At 34.5% G+C, this 21069-nt stretch overlaps 1 non-coding gene across 1 annotated transcript; it reads left to right on the top strand.

Annotated features, from left to right (window-relative positions):
- The first annotated feature begins 3379 nt into the window (after positions 1-3379).
- On the top strand, positions 3380-3486 carry LOC121226065 (small nucleolar RNA R71). The gene has a single exon (XR_005923962.1). It is a non-coding gene; the product is annotated as a small nucleolar RNA R71 (small nucleolar RNA).
- The last annotated feature ends 17583 nt before the right edge of the window (positions 3487-21069 follow it).

Genomic DNA, 21069 nt, shown 5'->3' with positions numbered 1-21069 from the left:
GGATACAAATGACATGACATTAGGGTTTACATGATTTGGGTGATGGTCTTGAATGTCCTACTGATGGCTGAGGTATAGCATGTGTTATGGATACTCCACAGCTCGTGTGAGCAGCATCATGTAGCTACATTCTGACCCACAACTTGTGTGAGTAGGCCCATTTTCACAACTCATGTGAGCACACTTATTCACAGCTCCTGTGAGCATATATCTCCATGAATTGACGGATTACAGTTATATGATATTGAGCACACTTTGTGTGAGCTATCCAGGGTATCCAAGGACATTTTATTCGGTTCAACGGGCATGAATTGGAAAGGAAATGATAAATGTTCAATATGAGCAAATACATGTATACATGAAATATATTGAAATGATGAGATCCATGGTTAGCATCCTTATCAAATTTGAATGTCATGTCGTTCTCTAATAATTTGGAGAAGGGTTTAGCAATTTTAGAGAAGTCCTTGATAAATCTTTGATACAAACCGGCGTGGCCCAAAAAGCTCCTAACACCATTTACAGATGTTGGAGGTGGGAGTTTCTCAATAACATTTACCTTTGCATTATCTACCTCAATTACATGCCTCATTATCTGATGCCCTAGAATAATACCTTCTCGTACCATGAAATGAAACTTTTCTTAGTTTAGTACGAGGTTTGTTTCTTCACATCGCCTTAGTACCTTGGCTAGATTGGCTAAGCATTCATCATATGTATCTCCGAATACTAAAAAATCACCCATAAACACTTCCAAATACTTCTCAACCATGTTAGTAAAAATAACATCATACATCTTTGAAATGTAACAGGTGCATTACATAAACCAAATGACATGAGTCTAAATACAAATGTACCGTACGGGCATGTAAAAGTTGTCCAGTGTTGATCTTCTAGTGCTACTGTAATCTGATTATACCCCGAGTATCCATCAAAAAAATAGTAATAGTCTTGCCTCGCAAGTCTATCCAGCATCTGCTCCAAGAACAATAAAGGAAAATGATCTTTCCTAATTGCCTTATTCAGCTTACGGTAATCTATGCAAATTTTCCATCCCATAACTCTTTTAGCCGGTATCAACTCGTTATTGTCGTTTTCAATGACCGTGATACCTCCTTTCTTTCGCACGCACTGGGTCGGACTTCCCCACGAACTGCCTGAGATAGGGTAAACCATACTCGCATTTAACCACTTAATCATTTTTTCTTTACCACGTCCGCTATAATAGGGTTTAGTCTTCGTTGTCCATCAATCGCCCTTTTCTCACCATCTTTCAAGATGATCTTGTGCATGCATAAAAATGGACTAATGCCACGAATACTAGCTATGGTCCATCCGATAGCCTTCTTGAATTGTTTCAACACTAAGATAAGTTTCTCTTCTTTTTCTTCTGTCAATTCCACTGAAACAATCATAGACAAAGTAGAAGCGTTACCTAAATAAACATATTTTAAATGTGAAGAAAGTACCTTCAGTTCCAATTTAGGTGGCTCATCAATTGACGCTTTTGGTTGGGCATAATCCCTATTCCCTAACTTTAAATATTCAAAAGCGGGGTTGTGGATTAAATCCCCTTTGATTAGCTTTTAGCAAAGCTAAATATTCCTCTCCCACTTCATCACTTGGAGAGTCTAATGTCATAATTTGCCCCAATGGGTCCTCAACATGGTTGAGTTCCTTTTCGATGATTAATTCCTCTAAATCGGATAGTGCAGAACAATCATCAACTGTGTCAGAAAATCGTATAAACTTAAAAATATTAAATGTTACGTGATCATCCTGAACACGCATAGTATGCTCGCCCCTCTGCACTTCGATAAGAGTACTTCCAGTGACTAGGAAAGGCCCTCCTAAGATGATTGACACCTTTTTATCTGCTTCAAAGTTTAAAATAACAAAGTCAATAGGGAAAATAAATTTATCTACATGTACCAATACATCCGTAATTTTTCCTTCTGGTTGTGCTAAAGATCGATCTACTAATTGAAGCATAACTGTAGTAGGTTTAACTTTACCTATCCCCAACTTTCTGACTATGGACATGGGCATCAAGTTAATGCTTGCACCCAAATCACATAGTGCCTTACCACAATATGTTGCTCCAATGTTGCAAGGTATGGTAAAACATCAAGGAGCTTTCAACTTTGGGGGTAGTTTATCTTGAAGATATGCACTGCATTCCTTCGTCAAAGTTATCGTCTCAAATTCTTCAAGTCTTCGTTTCTTAGACAAGATATCCTTCATGAATTTGACGTAGTTTAACATCTTTTCAAGTGCTTCTACCAACAGAATGTTGATATGATGTTGCTTGAATATGTCTAGAAACTTCTTGAATTGGACTTCTTTATTTTACTTCGGAATTGTTTGAGGGTAGGGTGGTGGAGGATTCTTTACTTAAACTGGTTGATTCGTCTTCTGTGGCAATTCTGTATCTAACGAAGTTGTTAGTTTATTAGAATTGACTGGTTCAGAAGTTACCTTATCGAATTTCGTAGATTCTGGTTCCAATGAACCTGGAATTTCAACACTCAGTTGAACTTCCATTGTGTCTTGAGCATCAGCTGGCTCTTCTTCAACTTCGATAGTGTTGGGCTCTAATGTCTTTCCACTCTTCAATGTCAATGCTTTATAGTGGTCCTTCCCCGAATTTCTTAGATTTTCCTTATCACTAGGAAAAGCACCTTTTGGACAGTTTCTGAGTTCAGTGGCAAGTTGACCCACTTGATTCTCCAAATTCCTTAAAGTGGCATCATTCTTTGCCATATATGCCATCATTAGGTTCTCTAAACTATTGTAAGGTTCAACACGAGTGGGTTTCTAAACTTGATGGGTAAAAAAAGGTGGCTGGGTCGATCTAGGTTGGGCGTAAGCGTTACTGGTTCTAGCCTATTGGTTACTCTAGGAAAGGTTAGGGTGGTTTCGCCAATATGGCTTATAAAAATTGGATTGCTATCCTCACCTTCCTCAGTTCTGGTTCTTATTACCCATGTAATACACAGATTCTGGGTTTGATGGACATTTTTTGATCAAATTTCCTTCCCCACAATAAACACAGGTTATATTTTCAAAGTGATTAGGTGGCTGAGCTGTAAAACTATTAATCCCATTAGTGGTAAAATTTTTAAGCATTGAGGATATCGAAGATAGCTTAAATGCGAGTGAAGTGAGTGGATCCAATTCATGTATTCCATCGACTCATCTTGCCGAAGTTGCATGATTGCTTGGCCATTGATAATTTTTTCTGGAAACCCTCTCAATGATTTCATCAGTCTCGTTATATGACTTAGAAAGGATAGCACCATTAGCAGAATTATCCACTACCTTCCTCGTGTGAGCATTAAAACCGTTATAAATGATCTCAAGTTGGATGCAATGAGGGATTTCGTGATGAGGGCACTTCTGTAATAATTCTTTGTACCTTTCCCATGCCTCATACAGGGACTCATCATCCATTTGTTGGAAAGCAGTAATCTCGATCCTCAACTTAGCTATAACATCCCAAAAATTGAGGTTTAGTAGAATTGGGTTTGTGAATCAAAAGAGACTGGTGATGCCTTAATTTTTTAGGTTATCTATACAGTTTTAGGAAATAAATAAGGTATTGGTTTATTGGTTTAGTGTTAGTGAAATGTTCCTTGAAACCCAAGTTCAAATCCCTTCTCTCTCACCATTTTTATTATTTTGCAAATTTTTCCTTAAACCCTAGCTTGTGACATGCCTTATTTTTAAAATAAATATTTCAAATTTATATCAAGAATGAGTTATTGGTTTGATGGTTAAACATTAGTGAATTCATCCTTAAGGTCCTAACTTCAATTCCATTCCCATGCAAATAATTTAATTTTTTGACAAAAACCCCTTATTTTAATGTGTGGGCCATCTAAGCCTAGTTAACCTAGGTATAAATATTAAATTTTCACTAATAATCAACCTTTAATCATCCTCCTCAGTGCCCTAGCCGCTTCTCTCCTCCTCTCCTTCCCTTTGATTTTAGCTTTTTTCCTTTCCTCCATTGTTGTCATCGCCTACACCTAGTTTTACCATATCTTTCTTTTTTTTTTCTTTTTGCCACAATATTTGTTAACATATTCCCTGTAACACCCCTAACCCGTATTTGTCACTGGATAAGGGTTACGAGGCATTACCTAACACAACACAGTCTAACACAATCATTTAGTACAATTCATGTCTACTAATCATATCTCATATACAAACCATACTTCTTTTCCGTGCAAACCAATTTCACAATACAATTCATACACTGAAATTTAACCAAGTTATAACCATTCTACTATTCAAATTTCGAACCAACTAACATACATCGAATCATATTATATTAGAACAAAACACATCCACCAACTAAAACATTACTCAAGCCGAATCTTATAACCAAACATTATCATACATATATACTTCGGAACATACTTCCCAAAAGAGCTTATAACATGAACAAATATACATAAATATTAGTATCTCTAACAAGCCATTTCACATGGCAACTTATATACAATTCAAAATTTGCCATGGTCTATACAGGCCATATGTCATAATATTAAGCTTTCAAAATACCAAAATGGCGATTGATAGTGTGACGATAATCCTTGACGATCCCCGAACTTGAGCTAGCTTTATATATCTAAAATACAATGAAAGGATGCACAAAGTAAGATTTGGAAGCTTAGTAAGCCATAAGCAAATAAATCATCTCAATGATATTTATAATTCAATTCAACTAGGTCGAATTTAAATAAATCTCAAACACATATACATTTAACTATCCCATATAAATTCATATTATCCCATTAAGTACTAAACTTACCTTATTATTTCATGAAAATATAAACTTCACACATACCTGAACCATTTAGCTCAAATTCACATTCGGAATTATTAAGAACACACGGAAATCATATAAAGCTCGTACAATGCCGTATCTCGGATATGGTCTTACATGTTAACGCATATCGATGCCATTGTCCTAGACAGGGTCTTATATGAATCATATATGATGCCAATGTCCTAGACATGGTCTTACACATTTTCTCACTTCGATGCCAATGTCCCAGACATGGTCTTACACGAAATCACACCTCGAAAGTCCTAATATCATGACATCAGTATCCTATACATTTCCTAAGATTCATTTGAAGCTTTTGACTTCATAATTAAATCAATTCATGCACGGAACCAGTCATCTAATGCTCAACTCAATTCGGCAATATATATATATCTTTTTTTAAATCAATTCAGAAATATATAAAACATATACATTTGAATTCAAAAACATTTATTTGATTATGAACTTACCTCGTACGGAAACAAACAGATCGGATCAACTAGTTGTCAACTTTCGATTTCCCCCGATCTACATCTGATTTCTTTCTTTCTTGATCTATATGAATTCAAATTTAATTCATTTAATCACCTATTCATTCAATTTCATCCAAAAATACCTATTTGGACATTTTATCATTTTAGCCCCTAAAGTTTCACATTTATTCAATTTAGTCCCTATTTCACAAATACACAAAATTCACACAATTCAATATAACCCAAGCTTAGCCAAATTACTATAGTGCCCCTAGTAGCCCAAAACTTTCATTTATTTCACATTTTAACTACTCAATTTGCATATTTCACAATTTAATCCTTCTTTGACATTTTTGTCAAAAATCACTTTACAAAACATATTAATCTATCAACAATTATTCATTTTCCATCATCAATATTCAAAAAAATCAAGCTATCATTAATAGCAACTCACAAATTCATCAACCAATTTAAAAATTAGGGCATGGGCTAGCTAGAACATGAAGCAACGATCTCAAAAACGTAAAAATTATCAAAAACCGAGCTCAAACTGTACCTTAATCAAGCTATGTGTGTGCCAAACCCTAAGTGCTCATCAATGGTGTCTTTCTTCTTCAATATTTTGCCAAGGAAGAAAAGATGGACAAAATTTTAGCTTTGGTTTTGTTTATTTTATCATTAATTTACTTATTTACTATTTTACCATTAAAAACGTTAGTAATTACACCAAATGCACTCCATTATCATCCACTAACTCAAAAATGGCCTATTTACCACTTAAGGACCTTTACTTTAATGTTCTATAGCTATTAGACACATTTAGCTTATAGAACACAACTTTTACGCTTTACGCGATTTACTCCTTTTACCGAATTAACCATTCAAACAGTAAAAGTTTTGTACGAAACTTTTACACACATATAATCACATGCTGTAAATACCAAAAATAATATTAAAATAATTTTTTGACCTTGGATTTGTGGTTCCAAAACCACTGTTCCGATTTAACTAAAACTGGGCTGTTACAACTCTCCCCCCTTAGGGATTTTCGTCCCTGAAAATTATACCAGTGAATAGGTTTGGATATTGCTTTCTCGTAGCATCCTCGGGTTCCCACGTAGCTTCTTCTACCCCATGTTAGTTCCATAATACTTTCACTAATGTAATTTTCTTATTTCTTATTTCTTAGCTCTTTGATCTCACGAGTTAGAATTCAGATCGATTCTTCACTATATGATAAATCAGACTGAATCTCAACTTCGGTCGGGAAAATAACATGTGATGGGCGGATCGATATCTGTAACATCCCAATTTAGGGCTTAGTCAGAACAGTGGTTTTCGGGCCACAAATCCGAGGAAAATTTTTTTACTATATTTTTATGGCTTACAATTTCACGGAAAGATTTCATGAAAATTTCGTTAAAAAATTTTGGCGTTTGGGCACTCAATTTAGCCAAAGGACTAAATTGTAAAAAGTGCAAAAGTTGAGTTTTTTATGTTAAAGGTATTTAATTGTTATGGAACTATAAATTAGGGGTCTTTATATGGTAATTAGACCATTAGTTAGTGATGGACAGAAATGGACATGAGATAAGTGAAATAGGATTTTTTTAAGTAAGGGCATTTTAGTCATTTAGTAAATAAATAGAATTAAAAGGGAAAAAGGTGTACAAATTGTGTTCATCATCCTTGCTTGCTGCCAAAACTTGAAGGAAGCCATAGCTAGGGTTTCTTTACTTTCTCAAGCTCATAGTAAGTGATTCCAAGCCCCATTTTTATGTTCTTTACGTTTTTGAAACCTCGGTAACTTGATTTAGCTTATTCTAGCAATAATTTAACCGAGGGTGCATATTTGGAAAAATACCCATAGGTTAAATGTGTTTATTTTGATGTTTTATGCTAGAATAAGAAGCTTGGAATTATGTTAAACAACTTTTGCTAAGCGATTTTAAGTGAAAATGAGTAAAACGACATAATCGGCAAAAATACCTAATGCTCATAAGTGTTAGAGTAAGAATTTGATGTTTTCATAGAAGGGAAATATGTTCAGCATTTTATAAAACATAAGAGTAAGAGATGAAGTTTAATTTTCGAGCTTTGGGGTAAAAGTGTAAAGATGCAAAAGTTTAGGGGCAAAACTATAATTTTGCCAAAACTGAGTCAAGGACTGTTTTGATGAATGTGAGTATTAAATAAGCTAAATTTGCTATTATAGATCAAGAAGAACGAAATTCGAAGCTAGACCGAGGAAAGAAAAAGATTGAGGACTAAAGTGTTAGATTTGATCACATTTTTGTATCGAGGTAAGTTTACGGTAAATAAATGTAATATTTCAATAATTATTTTTAATGATGCTATTTTCCAGAAATTATGTATTTATTTCATGAAATTATTTCATGTGGACTTAAGTATGAGATGACAGAGAATCAGTGATAAAAGCCATGTTGAAACATTAGGAGTGTATTGGATACAAATGTCATGACATTTGGGTAAAGAGATCCCATGTAAGACCATGTCTGGGACATGGCATTGGCATCATTGAAGTTATAAGAGGTCCCCTGTAAGACCATGTCTGGGACATGGCGTTGGAACCGAGATGAGAGGTCCCCCATAAGATCATGTCTGGGACATGGCATGGGCACCAATATGAGAACACCCATGTAAGACCATATCTGGGATATGACATTGGCAGTACAAGAAACATCCCATGTAAGACCATGTCTGGGACATGACTTTGGCATGTTATTATCAGAAAAGAGACCCAGGTATCCTTTTTATTCCAATGTGGCTCAACGGGCTAGTAAACAAATTATGTTCCATGAAAGTTCAGGTAAAAGCATAAATAGCAAATTCAGGTGAGTCATAAGAGTTAAGAACATATTATGTTATCAATTGAGAACCAATATTTTAGCAAGAGAAGAGTAAGTTATAATCATGAGTTATCCAAGTAAATAAGTAAGTGAACGGGTAATAGATTAAATAAAGAGGAAATTAGAGATCATGACACTTGAGTATATTTATTTGTGTTAAATGTTGTTATTTATTTTCTTGTAAACTTAATAAGCTTTATGCTTACTTCTTTTATTTCTTTTTCTTTCATATACTATTATCCAGCATAGTCGGGATCTTGAAGACGTCGAAGAGCGTTCACACTATCAACCACCACAACTTGGTATTTTAAGACGATAAATGTTTTGAGACAACAGTAGTGACATGATTTTATATGTAAATTATGACCAAAAGATGATATGTAAATATTTGATGATGAATAGTTATTAAAATGGCTAAGTATGAAGGTGTTTATTGTTATAAAAGTCTAGGTGATAAATTATGCATAGAAATCATGAAAAAGTAAAAATTTGTAGTGAATCAGTTTTGAGACAACAGTAGTGACGTGATTTTGAAAAATCACCAAGAATAGTAGAAAATGAATTAAAGGGTGGATGAGACACATAATTAAAGCTTATTGAGTCTATTTTCATAAAAATAACAGTTTAGAAAAGGAATTATGTATTCTGAGATATTTGAATTTTAGTTAGACAAGGTCAAAGTGGTTTTCGAAATCCCCTATTCTGACTTTGGAAAATCATTAAAAATGTTAAAAAAATATTTATGAGTTTTAATTTATATGTATAGATTCCTTATTGAGTCTATTTTCTGTAGAAACAAGTTAGAACACCATATGAAGTCTGTACAATGAGATGATTAAATTTTAGTGACGAGAGGTCAGGGACAGTTAGTTAGTGAAACAGGGGAGAATTTAACTAATAAAATGTACTAATTGGATGAACCAAAAATTCTGAAAATTTTATGGTAAAAATATATATGAGTCTAGTTTTAGGGAAAATTTATAGATCAAAATTTTGAGTTTTTTAACTCGAGTTATTATTAATTTAGTAACTGCTGCGCAGGTGGACAGTTTTGTTGTAAATAGTGAAATTAATTTCAAAAGTAAAATTTTATGCCCCAAACTTTTAAGTTAAGTCAAGTAACGCCTCATGCTTGACTCCGGCAACGGTCTTGGGTAAGGGGTGTTACAATATCGTCGAAGCATTGATACATGAAATACATTATGTATCTTTTCTAATTCAGATGGTAATGCTAACCGATAAGCCACTGGTCCAACCCGTTTGATAATTTCATACAGTCCGATAAATCTCAGACTTAATTTTCCCTTACGACTGAATCGAATTATTTTCTTCCACGGTGACACATTTAAAAACACTTTATCCCTGATCTAAAATTCAATATCTTTCCATTTCAAATCTGCGTAAAATTTCTGTCGATCTGACGCCGCTTTCAAACTATCATGAATTAATTTCACTTTTTCCTTTCTCTTTCTTATTAGATCAACCCCGTGAGTCTTATTATTGCTTAACTCTGTCCAGTACAATGGTGTTCGACACTTACAACCGTATAGAGCTTCGTATGGTGTCATCTTTATACTCGTTTGGAAACTATTGTTATACGCAAATTCAATCAACGAAAAATATTTTTCCCACGTACTTTCAAAATCAAGAATGCAACATCTCAACATATCCTCGAGTATCTATATAATTCACTCAGATTGACCATCTGTCTGCGGATGAAAAACAGTACTAAAGTGCAGCTTTGTACCCAATGCATCTTGCAATATCTTCCAAAAACACGATGTGAATCTCGGAACTCTATCTGAAACAACGGACATGGGTACTCCGTGCAACCTCACAACCTAAGAGACATAGCTCAGCTAACTTATCAAGTGACTAATCCGTGTGTACCATAATGAAATGAGTCGACTTAGTCAGTGTATTGACAATTACCCAAATCGTATCTTTCTTACTCGATGACAGAGGCAAACCCGATACAAAATCCATCGTGATTCTATCCCATTTCCAGTCGGGAATCATAATCAACTGTAGTAACCCAGACGGTACCTGATGCTCAGCTTTGACTTGCTGACAAATTACACTTTTCGAAACAAATTCTGAAATATCACGTTTCATGCCATACCACCAATAGAGCTATTTCAAATCATTATACATTTTCGTGCTTCCCAGATGAATATATAAACGACTACTATGTGCTTCATTCAAAATCATCTGAATCAACTCTAAATTTCTCGGAACAGATAATCGACCTTTAAATCTTAAACAGTCATCGGAATAAACTCGAAACTCTGAATCAGGATTTGAATCACATTGAGTTCATTTTGCTAATATTTCATTGTAAACTTTCTGAGCTTCACAAATCTACTACAAAAACAACAGTCTCGCTTTCAACTCAGCTACAACCGAGCCGTCGTCAAATAGAGTCAACTGAGTATTCATTGCAAGTAGAGAAAACAAAGATTTTTGGCTTAATGCATCAACAACAACATTTTCTTTTCCCGGATTATAGTCAATTACTAACTCATAATCTTTTAGCAACTCTAACTAGCTTCGTTGTTGCAAATTCAAATCTCTCTGAGTCATTAGATATTTCAAACTCTTGTGATCAGAATACACATAACATTTCTCACCAAACAAATAATGGCGCCAAATTTTCAATGCAAACACAATGACTGCTGACTCTAAATCATGTGTCAGATAATTCTTTTCATGCGGCTTCAACTGTCTATAGGCATAAGCTATGACTTTGCCTTCCTGCATCAAAACGCAACTGATTCCATTTAACGATGCATCAGTATAGATCACAAATTCTTTACTCGATTCTGACTGTACTAACATTGGAGCTTCAGTTAATAAGGCTTTCAATTGATCGAAACTTTTGTGGCACTTCTTGGACCATTCAAATTATACATCTTTCTTAAGCAATCTCCTCAATGGAGTCGCAATCATTGAAAAGCCTTTCACAAATCGTCTATAATAGCCTGCAAGTCCCAGAAAGCTACGAACTTTGGATACATTTCTCGAAGGTTTTCAATCTATTATTGCAGAAATTTTTCTCAGATCAACTCTTATACCTGATGCTGACACTATATGTCCCAGAAAAACAACTTCTCGTAATCAGAATTCACATTTACTGAACTTTGCAAATAGTTGTTTATCTCGTAGAGTCTGCAACACGATTCTCAAATGCTCGGCATGATCAGTTTCATCTTGTGAGTAAATCAATATATCACCATTAAATACGATAACAAATTGGTCTAAGTACGGTTTGAAAATTTGGTTCATCAAGTCCATAAAGACTGCAGGAGCATTCGTTAATCCAAAAGCCATAACTAAAAATTCATAGTGTCCACACGTACTTCAGAAAGCGGTTTTTGGCACATCGGATTCTTTTACTCGCAACTGATAGTAACCAGATCTTAGATCTATTTTTGAGAACACAGTAGCCCCTTTCAACTGATCAAACAAATCATCTATCCTGGGCAGAGGATACTTGTTCTTGATTGTCACTTTATTAAGCTGTCTATAATCAATGCACATTCTCATAGTTCTGTCTTTCTTTTTCACAAAGAATACCGGAGCACCGTAGGGAGAGAAACTCGGTCATGCAAATCCTCTATCGATTAATTCTTGTAACTGAGGTTTCAATTTTTTTAACTCGTTCGGAGCCATTCTATAAGGAGTTATTGATATCGGAGTAGTCCCGGCACTAGTTCAATACCAAATTCAACTTCTCGAATCGGTGGTAATCTCAGTAGCTATTTGGGAAATACATCTAGATATTCACACACAACTGGCACAGATTTAATCTTCTTTTTAGTCACTTTTGTATCAAGAAAATAAGTAAAGTAAGTTTCATACCCTTTTCTCACATAAATCTAAGCTTTCATCGACAAAATCACAGCTGGCAACCCATTCAGATCATCTGACTCAATCCAGATAATCTCATTATTCTAACATCTCAAATCGATCATCTTTCGTTTGCAATTCACAATCGCATCATGCAACGTTAGCCAATCCATACCTAGAATTATATCAAATTCATTAAATGGTAACAACATTAGATCGATCAGAAAACAAGAATATCATATTATCAACGGATAGTTCTTACACACTTTATCTACCAATACACACTTGCTTAAAAGGTTCGATACTCTAATCACAAATTCAGTAGACTCTAAAGGCAAAGTCTTACTAGATTCTAAATTCATACATATATAAGAATGAGTTGATCCTGGATCTATCAATGTAATTAAAGTAGTGTCATAGTGAGTGAAAGTACCGGTAATAACATCTAGAGACGAAACTTCTTCACTAGCGCAAATAGCATAAGCTCTGGCAGGTGCCCGAGCTTCAGATTAACAGTAGTGTTTTTAGTTCCCTTCTGGCTACTACTCACATTACCTATGTTTTTGGGTGGTCTACCTCTAGCTACCATGTTACTCAGTCTTGTATTCTGCATAGTATCTTTTTCAACCAACTCGGGACAATCATGAATGAAATGATCTAACAATCCACATTTAAAACAAGTCCAATCATTTAATCTACAAACATCGGGGTGACATTTACCATAATGTCTACACTCGGATCGATTAAGTCTGATGTTACTAACACTAGCTATTGAGGTCACTTTCGAACTCACAGGTGATTTGTCTCGATCTCGTCTAGAATAACCCACAGTAGCCTTTGAACGACTAAAATCATCTCGAAACTTCTTTAATGTCGACTGAAATGACTTACTGTAATGCTCAGGTTAGTGCAAGTGTACACAGTGGTTATCAAGTAATAAGTACGTATCGATTTATTGTCTCCACAGGGATTGTGTTTGTGCTAAGTCACTTAACTTGTAAAATTATATTAACAGTTTGAAAAAAATAAAAACACAATATAGTTGAGAAGTGGTGTCTAAATTAAATTAAATGCAATGATCCCTAATGCAAGTTTTCCAAAGTATGCAGACTATATGAATGAAGTAGATTTTAGTAAAATTAAACACAATTTGCAACAATTATAACATAAATAAACTACGACAATTACTTTAATTAAACTCAATTTATTATCATCATGCTGAATAATATTTGGAAAAATATTTCATGGCAACTCAATCTTTCATGAGTTTGGAAACCAAATTAGGTCCTTTCGGAATCCTTTACTTATTAAATACACATTTTATTGATCCTTATTTACTAAGGGTTTCTTTGCATTCGTGTGAGGTAACAGGGACGTGTTAGGTTTTAAACAATTTAATCACATAAATTTAAAAACTATGCAGATAAAAGAGCCTGGTTAGGGTTGTTATGCAACCTGCAATTTACTCGGGTTAGGATCTAAATTGAGCATACACATTTCAATTATGTCTCCATTAGCCGTCGTGTGGTTAGGATCGCTCATCTAATTCAGGTGTATCTCAATCACGTATGAACGAAAAATAGACTTGATTTTAATTGAAAACATGATCGATTGAGGCACAAACAATATAAGCATGAATGAAATAAATATTATTTAATTAAAATAATCATCCTAGCTTAAATAAAATTAAGCTATCATTGTTGTAAACAAGAACAAAGAGCTCATAGCAAACATATTTAAATTAAATTAAAGAAGAGAAAGATTAAACCCAATTCAGACTGGCTGTCACCCAAGAATCTGACTGACGAGGCTCATTCGCTCTTTTACTTTGCTCCTTCACTGATGACTCTCCAATATGGCCGACCAAGGGCTCTTTAAGAGGCTAACTTGTTGAAATCCCTTAGGTAAGGATGGTGATAGGCGTGAGAGCTAAGAGAGTTGAGAGAATTGAGAGAGGAGAGAATGATGAGAAGTGAGGGATGATGGATGAATGAAGGAGAGGGTCTTATTTATAGGTCAGGAGATGGGGATTGTTTACTAAAAATAGAGGTGTTAATCCTTTGAAAAATCTCCCATGGTTGGTCAGCCATACATCAAGCAATTCAAGCTAATTTTTCCTTGATTTTTGGTCAATTTGGATGTCACAACAATTCAGGACTGAGACTCGATCAAGTGCAAATCTTCAGGTAAATCTCTAATTGCTTCAATTGTTCGAGGACCTTGTATAATTAAACCAAAAGTTGGTTTATAATCAGCCATGTGCAGCCATAAATTGGGTTGACTTGGTCCCCACTTGGACGGTTTTGCAATTAGAAGAAAATCGTTAGACCTTTCAAAGATAGCAAGTAGTTTAGAAGACCAATAAATTAATTTAACAACTTTAATTAATCAATTTACTTAATTATACCCAATTTAATTAATGAAATATTTAAAATGAATTATTAAAATATAACATTATATTTTATTATTTAATTTAATCATGCATGGCCCACTTCATAGCTTAAAAAATATAATATGTTTAAATTAATATAAAATAAGCCATTTTATGCATGAAAACTATATAATAAAACATAAAATCATATTTTAATAATTTTTATGTCCTAATTTCATATTTTCACATATTTCATTAATTTATTAAATAATTACTTGGTTTTAACAATAATTTTAAGTAACAAGGCGATGAATTATATAGGAAAAATCCTATATATTTTTCCGTTGACACACCCCCAAACTTAAATCATTTCTTGTTTCGAGTAATGTTCATACACAACACAAGGTCTTGCTAAGGCAAATTTTGCTAAGAGTGTAAATAGCATCAATCTTCGTCTCATAATCATGCATCAATAAATTCATGCTCATAGATCTTCTTTATTAACAAGTAACTCGTATACAAACATTTTAAAATTTTTATTCTAAGTTTCAAGATATGCCAACATGAATCATAGTTTACATGTATGTCATAGCCATAGATAATATTCTTCATTCAACACAATTTCTCATCAATCAAGCAAAACAATCATATTTATGAACTTCATATGTTGAACTTAGTACTTCCTCGCCACTAATGTAGGTGACATAATCATCAAATCAATAGGTCTTTTATAAGGTTGTAATGAGGATAGGTTAAAGGTAGGGATTTTAAGAGATGAGACATTATGGTTTCAAAAATCTTAACTTTTAACTTTGTCTTGGATTTCTCAAATTTCAACCTTTTTCTTCAAGTGAACCTTTGGAACACTCCCAAACTTATTTTGAACTCAAGCTCATACATTTTTCCTTTTTTGAAGACAAAGCGAACTTTTCTTCGTTTCTTTATAAGCATGAGCACATACTTCTTTATGAAAAATTTCCTCAAATGTTGATTCCCAAGACACTTAAGTTAAGATAGGTGCACAAAATTAGGATAATTTAAAAAAAATTAATTGGCTTATAATGTAGGTTCATTGCAAACACAGGCCTTAAAGCTCAAAATTATGGTTTCAAGGGTCTAATATAGTAAGGTGGGCTTGAAAAGGCTCAAACAATCCAAAGAAAAAAGGTGTCTATATCAATTCATATTTTTATGTCCCCTAGGATTTTGCCTCAAGAAAGTTACTAAGTCAATTCTAAAAATATAGACCTTCCTGCATGCTTGCGTTTTCATGGCAAACATTACCTAAGACTAAAATCATAAAAACATTTCATTCTTCACGACAACATACAATCACTCAGATAAATTCGTCATCATACTTGCATACAAGCTATCTTATTAAAAGTAATTTCTCTAATCATTCATTTATTAAAACATTCTTATGAAAGAAACGATTGAAACATACTTGAAAATTTTAAAATTTGAGCAATTTATTTGCCTTACCCCCCTTGAAAAGAAGCAATGTCCTCATTGCAAGAACAAAGTAATGAATGAAAACTGAACACCAGGTAGCGTTGTAAAGAAAGAGAGGTGAGTTACCAAGTCTTTCCTAATAACCCAATCCTAGACATGTTCATCCCATTACCGTATCACTTAGTCTTATTCTTTCTAAAGAAGTATTTATTCTTGCTTGCTATGTTTTATTTTGCAAAGATTAAATCCTAATTACTAAAGAAATAAATTCCTAAAGACCGAAAAAAACAATTAAATAAATAGCAAGACAAGAATCCCTCATTTTATTTTTTTGACTCATTCTCCTTGTCTTCTTTAGTTCCATCTCTGCTTGCATCGTCATTATCTTCCATCCATGTCTCAAAGATAGCATCTTGGAACTTAGGAACAAAAGTGTTAGAGATATTTTTAAAAGTATTTCGAATTGAATCATCCCTAATTTTTGCATATTTCTAGTAAGTTTGTTGTTGATTGTGCATAAACTTGCACATATCCATCAAAATTGACAGCTCCGATTTCGTTGACGTACTTGCAGGAGTCTGTATTGGAGTCGTAAATTTTGGTTCAACACTTAGCTTGACTGGTTCTTCTTCTAGCTCAACCCTTGGTTCAGAGTTTTCAACTCCTTCAGCTGGTTGAGGACTCGTTGGTTCCTTATCAGATTCTCCTTCTTCAGTGTCTGTAACTGAATCAACTTCAGTTTCAGTTTTATTTCTTGGCTCTTCGATTTCTGGCTCTGTTGGTTCCTCTTGCTCGCCTTGGTTCAGCTCATGCACTTTCTCTACTAACCTTTCAAGATCATAACTTGTAATGCACCCTTGAACGTACTGCCCCTTCAAAATTGCTTGTGTTTTAACATGGGCCCTTAAGCAAAGTGAAGTAATTAATGATGGGAAATAAGCACTTCCTGTCTTCTTTTTAGCACAATCATGAATCTCCTTGAGGATAATTTTCCCAACAATAATGGACTTTTCTATCAAAATTTCATATAACAAGAGCATTCGTTCCATCGAGATGGTGGAACTATGTCAGATAGGTATAAAACTGTAGCGAACAAAATAGAACTATACCTTTGCTACTGGTTTTAAGTATTCTCTTCGACAAGAATGGCTTCCATACTTTCTTATAATCCGTTAGGATCCTGGATTAGTCACAACATTAATCACTTGTTGAAGAAAATCCCAGTTGATATTGTTCATCATTGGGTAGTACTCATCTTCCTCAATATCAGGTAAATTAAACAAATCATTGATGGATTTAGAAGTAAGAGGTACCTTTTTCTTTCAAACGATGACTTCAGCAGCATCTTGTGTAGTCAAACTAGCATAGAATTCTGGAACTAGTTCATCATCGGGAAGTCAACGAGCATCACAGAATCTTTCCCACTTGAGAGCATTGATTATCTTTCTAATTAGCACAGGGACAACCATCACATCATTGCTCTTCAGGTTAAAACCTTTTTCCACCATCATAGGTTGATGCTTGAAGATTGAATCAAATCGCTCTTTCACTTCTTCATTGATTAAAATCAGATTTTCAGGAGTAGTCTTTGACGATCTAGTTCTCTTGCGAGACATGGTATTTTCCCAAAAATTTGGCAAAGTTTTTGCTTGCAGAGGCAGAAGAGAAATTGGCAAGAGAGGGTGGAACTTGCTTCGGCAAACCTTGCGACAGCGAAGGAGTTGCGGCGGTGGCGGCAATGTGTGATAGTAATGGTGGTGTGCAGCAACGGCATCGATACTCCGAAGATTCTATTGCGACAGCACTAAGTAGTTTCGACAAAATAAAAGAAAGAGGCTAGGGATTTCTTTCGGGATTTGAGGCTTGCGGCACAAAAATAGAGATTTTAAGAAATTTTAGGGTGTAAGCATATTGCATTGAGGGATTTGAAAATTAGTAGAATGAAGAGGCGCTTATATAGGGAAAAATTACGATAACATGTAGCAAAAATTTAGCTACATTAAATTTACTTGGGTGACAAGTAATGGGTGTGACGGTAAGGGTAAAATTTCTTCCTCCTTTTTGCTGACTTGGGCCTCAAACTCAGACTGTATCTTAAAAGAAAATTTGATTAGTACTTCGGCCAAACTTGACCCCCTTTATTAACATAAAAATTTGAAATTAAAAAAAATAAATTAAATTAGAAAAAAACATTTTAAAACTTAATTAGAAAGTTTCTTCTTAACAAATTACATTAAATTAATTCCCAAGAAAGGCTGGAGGGGTCACAACGATCCCGCTTAAGTTCCAGTCTCCTTAGATAGAATTAATTAAATGTATTTAATTAAGAAAATAAATTCTAATTATTTATTTATTTTCAAGACAAGTTTATGAAAAATCAAGGGTCTATTAATTCGAACGAGAATTCAACTCGCTCAACTTCACCATCCCAGTAGTGTTTGATACATCAACCTTTGACTTTAAATGTACCTCCGTAATTGTCGTACAATTCAATAGCTCCATAAGGATAAACTCGGTGAATGGTATAAGGTCCTTTCCATCGGGATTCCAGCTTCCCAGGAAATAACGTCATCATTGAATTAAACAACAACACCTTCTAACCTTCTTTAAACTCACGAGGTTGTATATGACTATCATGCCATCTCTTTGATCTTTCTTTACACATTTTGGAATTCTCATAGGAAAACAACCTTAGCTCTTCCAACTCATCAAGTTGTAACATCCTTCTCTCACCGGCTTGTTTAAGATCAAACTTCAACTGCTTCAAAGCCCAGTGAGCTTTATTCTCCAATTCTAATGGCAAATGGCATGCCTTTCCAAAGACTAACCGATAAGGAGTAATTCCTAATGGAGTCTTAAATGCTGTTCGATAGGCCTATAATGCATCATTGAGCCTTCGAGACCAATCTTTTCTGTTAGGGTATACTATCTTTTCAAGGATACCTTTGATTTCACGGATCACTCTTTCAACTTGTCCATTAGACTAGGGGTGATAGGCAGTACCAATCTTGTGCTTCACATCATATTTTTCAAGTAACCACTTAAGCCCTTTATTTACAAAGTGAGAACCATCATCACTAATAATAGCTCTTGGTGTCCCAAATCATGTAAACACATACTTGTAAAGGAATCGCATGACTACCTTAGCATCATTTGTAGGGTATGCTTTAGCTTCAACCCACTTGGATACATAGTCCATATCAACTAAGATGTATTTGTTCCTATATGAAGAAGGAACGGGCCTAAGAAGTCAATGGCATATACGTCGAACAATTCAATCTCCAAAATGTTTGTCAAGGGCTTCTTATTCCTGCTTGATATATTTCCAGTCCTTTGGCATTTATCACAGTTCTTCACATAAGCATAAGCATCTTTAAATAGTGTCGGCCAAAAGAAACTTGCTTGCAAAATCTTTGCTGCAGTATGTGAACCACCAAAGTGTCCCTCACTTGGAGATGAATGGCAATGATATAAGATCTCGGCAATCTCACTTTCAGCTACACACTTTCGAACTATATTATCTGCACACTATTTACACAAAAACGAATCCCTCCAAAAATAATACAGACTGTCATGAAGGAATTTCTTCCTTTGCTTGTATGTCATTTCTCGAGGAATTATTCTACATGCAAGTTAATTGGAAATATCAGCAAACCAGGGTATTTCATGAATGCGACTTACCTTAAATAAGTGCTCATCTGGGAAATTCTCATTGATAAGCACACCAGACTGGGTTACCTTATCTTGCCCCAATCTTGACAGATGATCAGCTACTTGATTTTCAACACCTTTTCTGTCTTGGATCTCAAGGTCAAATTTTTGGTGTAAAAGTATCCAACGAATTAGCCTTGGTTTTGCATATTTCTTCGTGAACAAGTATTTAATGGTTGCATGGTCAGTAAATACTGTAATTTTGGTACCTATAAGATATGACAGAATTTGTCAAAAGCAAAAACTATAGCAAATAGTTCCTTTTCAGTTACCGTATAATTGAGTTGGGCTCCCGTCAAGGTTCTACTTGGCATAGTAAATAGGGTGGAACACTTTATTTCTTCTTTGACCCATCACAGCTCCAACAGCGTAATGACTTACATCTCACATCAACTTAAAAGGTGAGTTCCAATCAGGTGTAACGATTATTAGGGTTGTAATTAATCGATTCTTTAGATTTTTAAAAGCTTCCAAACATGCTTTGTTGAAATTGAACACTGTATCTTTCTCTAACAACAAACACAGTGCTTATAAATTTTTGAGAAATCCGTGATAAACCTTTGGTAAAAACCAGCATGGCCTAAGAAACTTCTGACTCCTTTCACATTAATTGGGGATGGTAATCTTTCAATTACGTCCACCTTTGCTTTATTGACTTCAATTCCTTTCTTTGAGATCTTATGACCTAAGATAATCCCTTTCTTGACCATGAAATGACAATTTTCCCAATTAAGGACAAGATTCGTCTCTTCGCATCTCTTCAATACCTTAGCAAAATTACTCAAACAAATATCATAAGTGTTACCAAAAACAGAAAAATCATCCATGAAAACCTCAACAAAATTTTTGACCATATCAGTAAATATTGCCATCATACATCATTGAAAAGTTACAGGTGCATTGCATAAACCAAAAGGCATTCAACTAAAAGCATACGTACCATATGTACAAGTAAAGGTTGTTTTCTGTTGGTCCTCTGGGGCTACAACTATTTGGTTATATCCCGAATAGCCATCTAAAAAATAATAGAATTCATTACCTGCCAGTCGATCTAACATCTGATCCATAAAACGCAATGAAAAATGGTCCTTTCGAGTGGCTTTGTTCAGCTTTCTGTAATCAATACAGATTCCCCAACCGGTAACAGTTCTTGTTGGAATTAACTCGTTACACTAATTTTCAACAATCGTGATTCCACCTTTCTTTGGCACACACTGTGTAACACCCTAAACTCAGCCTAGAAGTTAGGCCCGAATCTGGCGTGTCACATTGAAGTGTTTTTTGAAAACCATGTTTTAATTAAAAACCCTTCTTAAAATTTCCAACTTCTTGCCATTTAAAACTTGTATAAAACCTCAGTTTGTGTTTGTTTATTTTTAATCGAGGTTTATTAAAAAGTTATTACCTTCAAACCTTATTGTTGCGGAAGCTTAAGTTAAAGCCAATGATTTACGAAAACGTGATATTTAAAAATTGCGAAAAGTTAGTGCTAGAAAACAGTTAATG

The sequence above is a fragment of the Gossypium hirsutum genome, chromosome D13 (assembly GCF_007990345.1).
Source record: "Gossypium hirsutum isolate 1008001.06 chromosome D13, Gossypium_hirsutum_v2.1, whole genome shotgun sequence".
Classification (NCBI taxonomy): Eukaryota; Viridiplantae; Streptophyta; class Magnoliopsida; order Malvales; family Malvaceae; genus Gossypium; species Gossypium hirsutum.
Note: the sequence above shows the minus strand (reverse complement) of the source record. Positions and strands in the feature narration are given on the sequence as shown.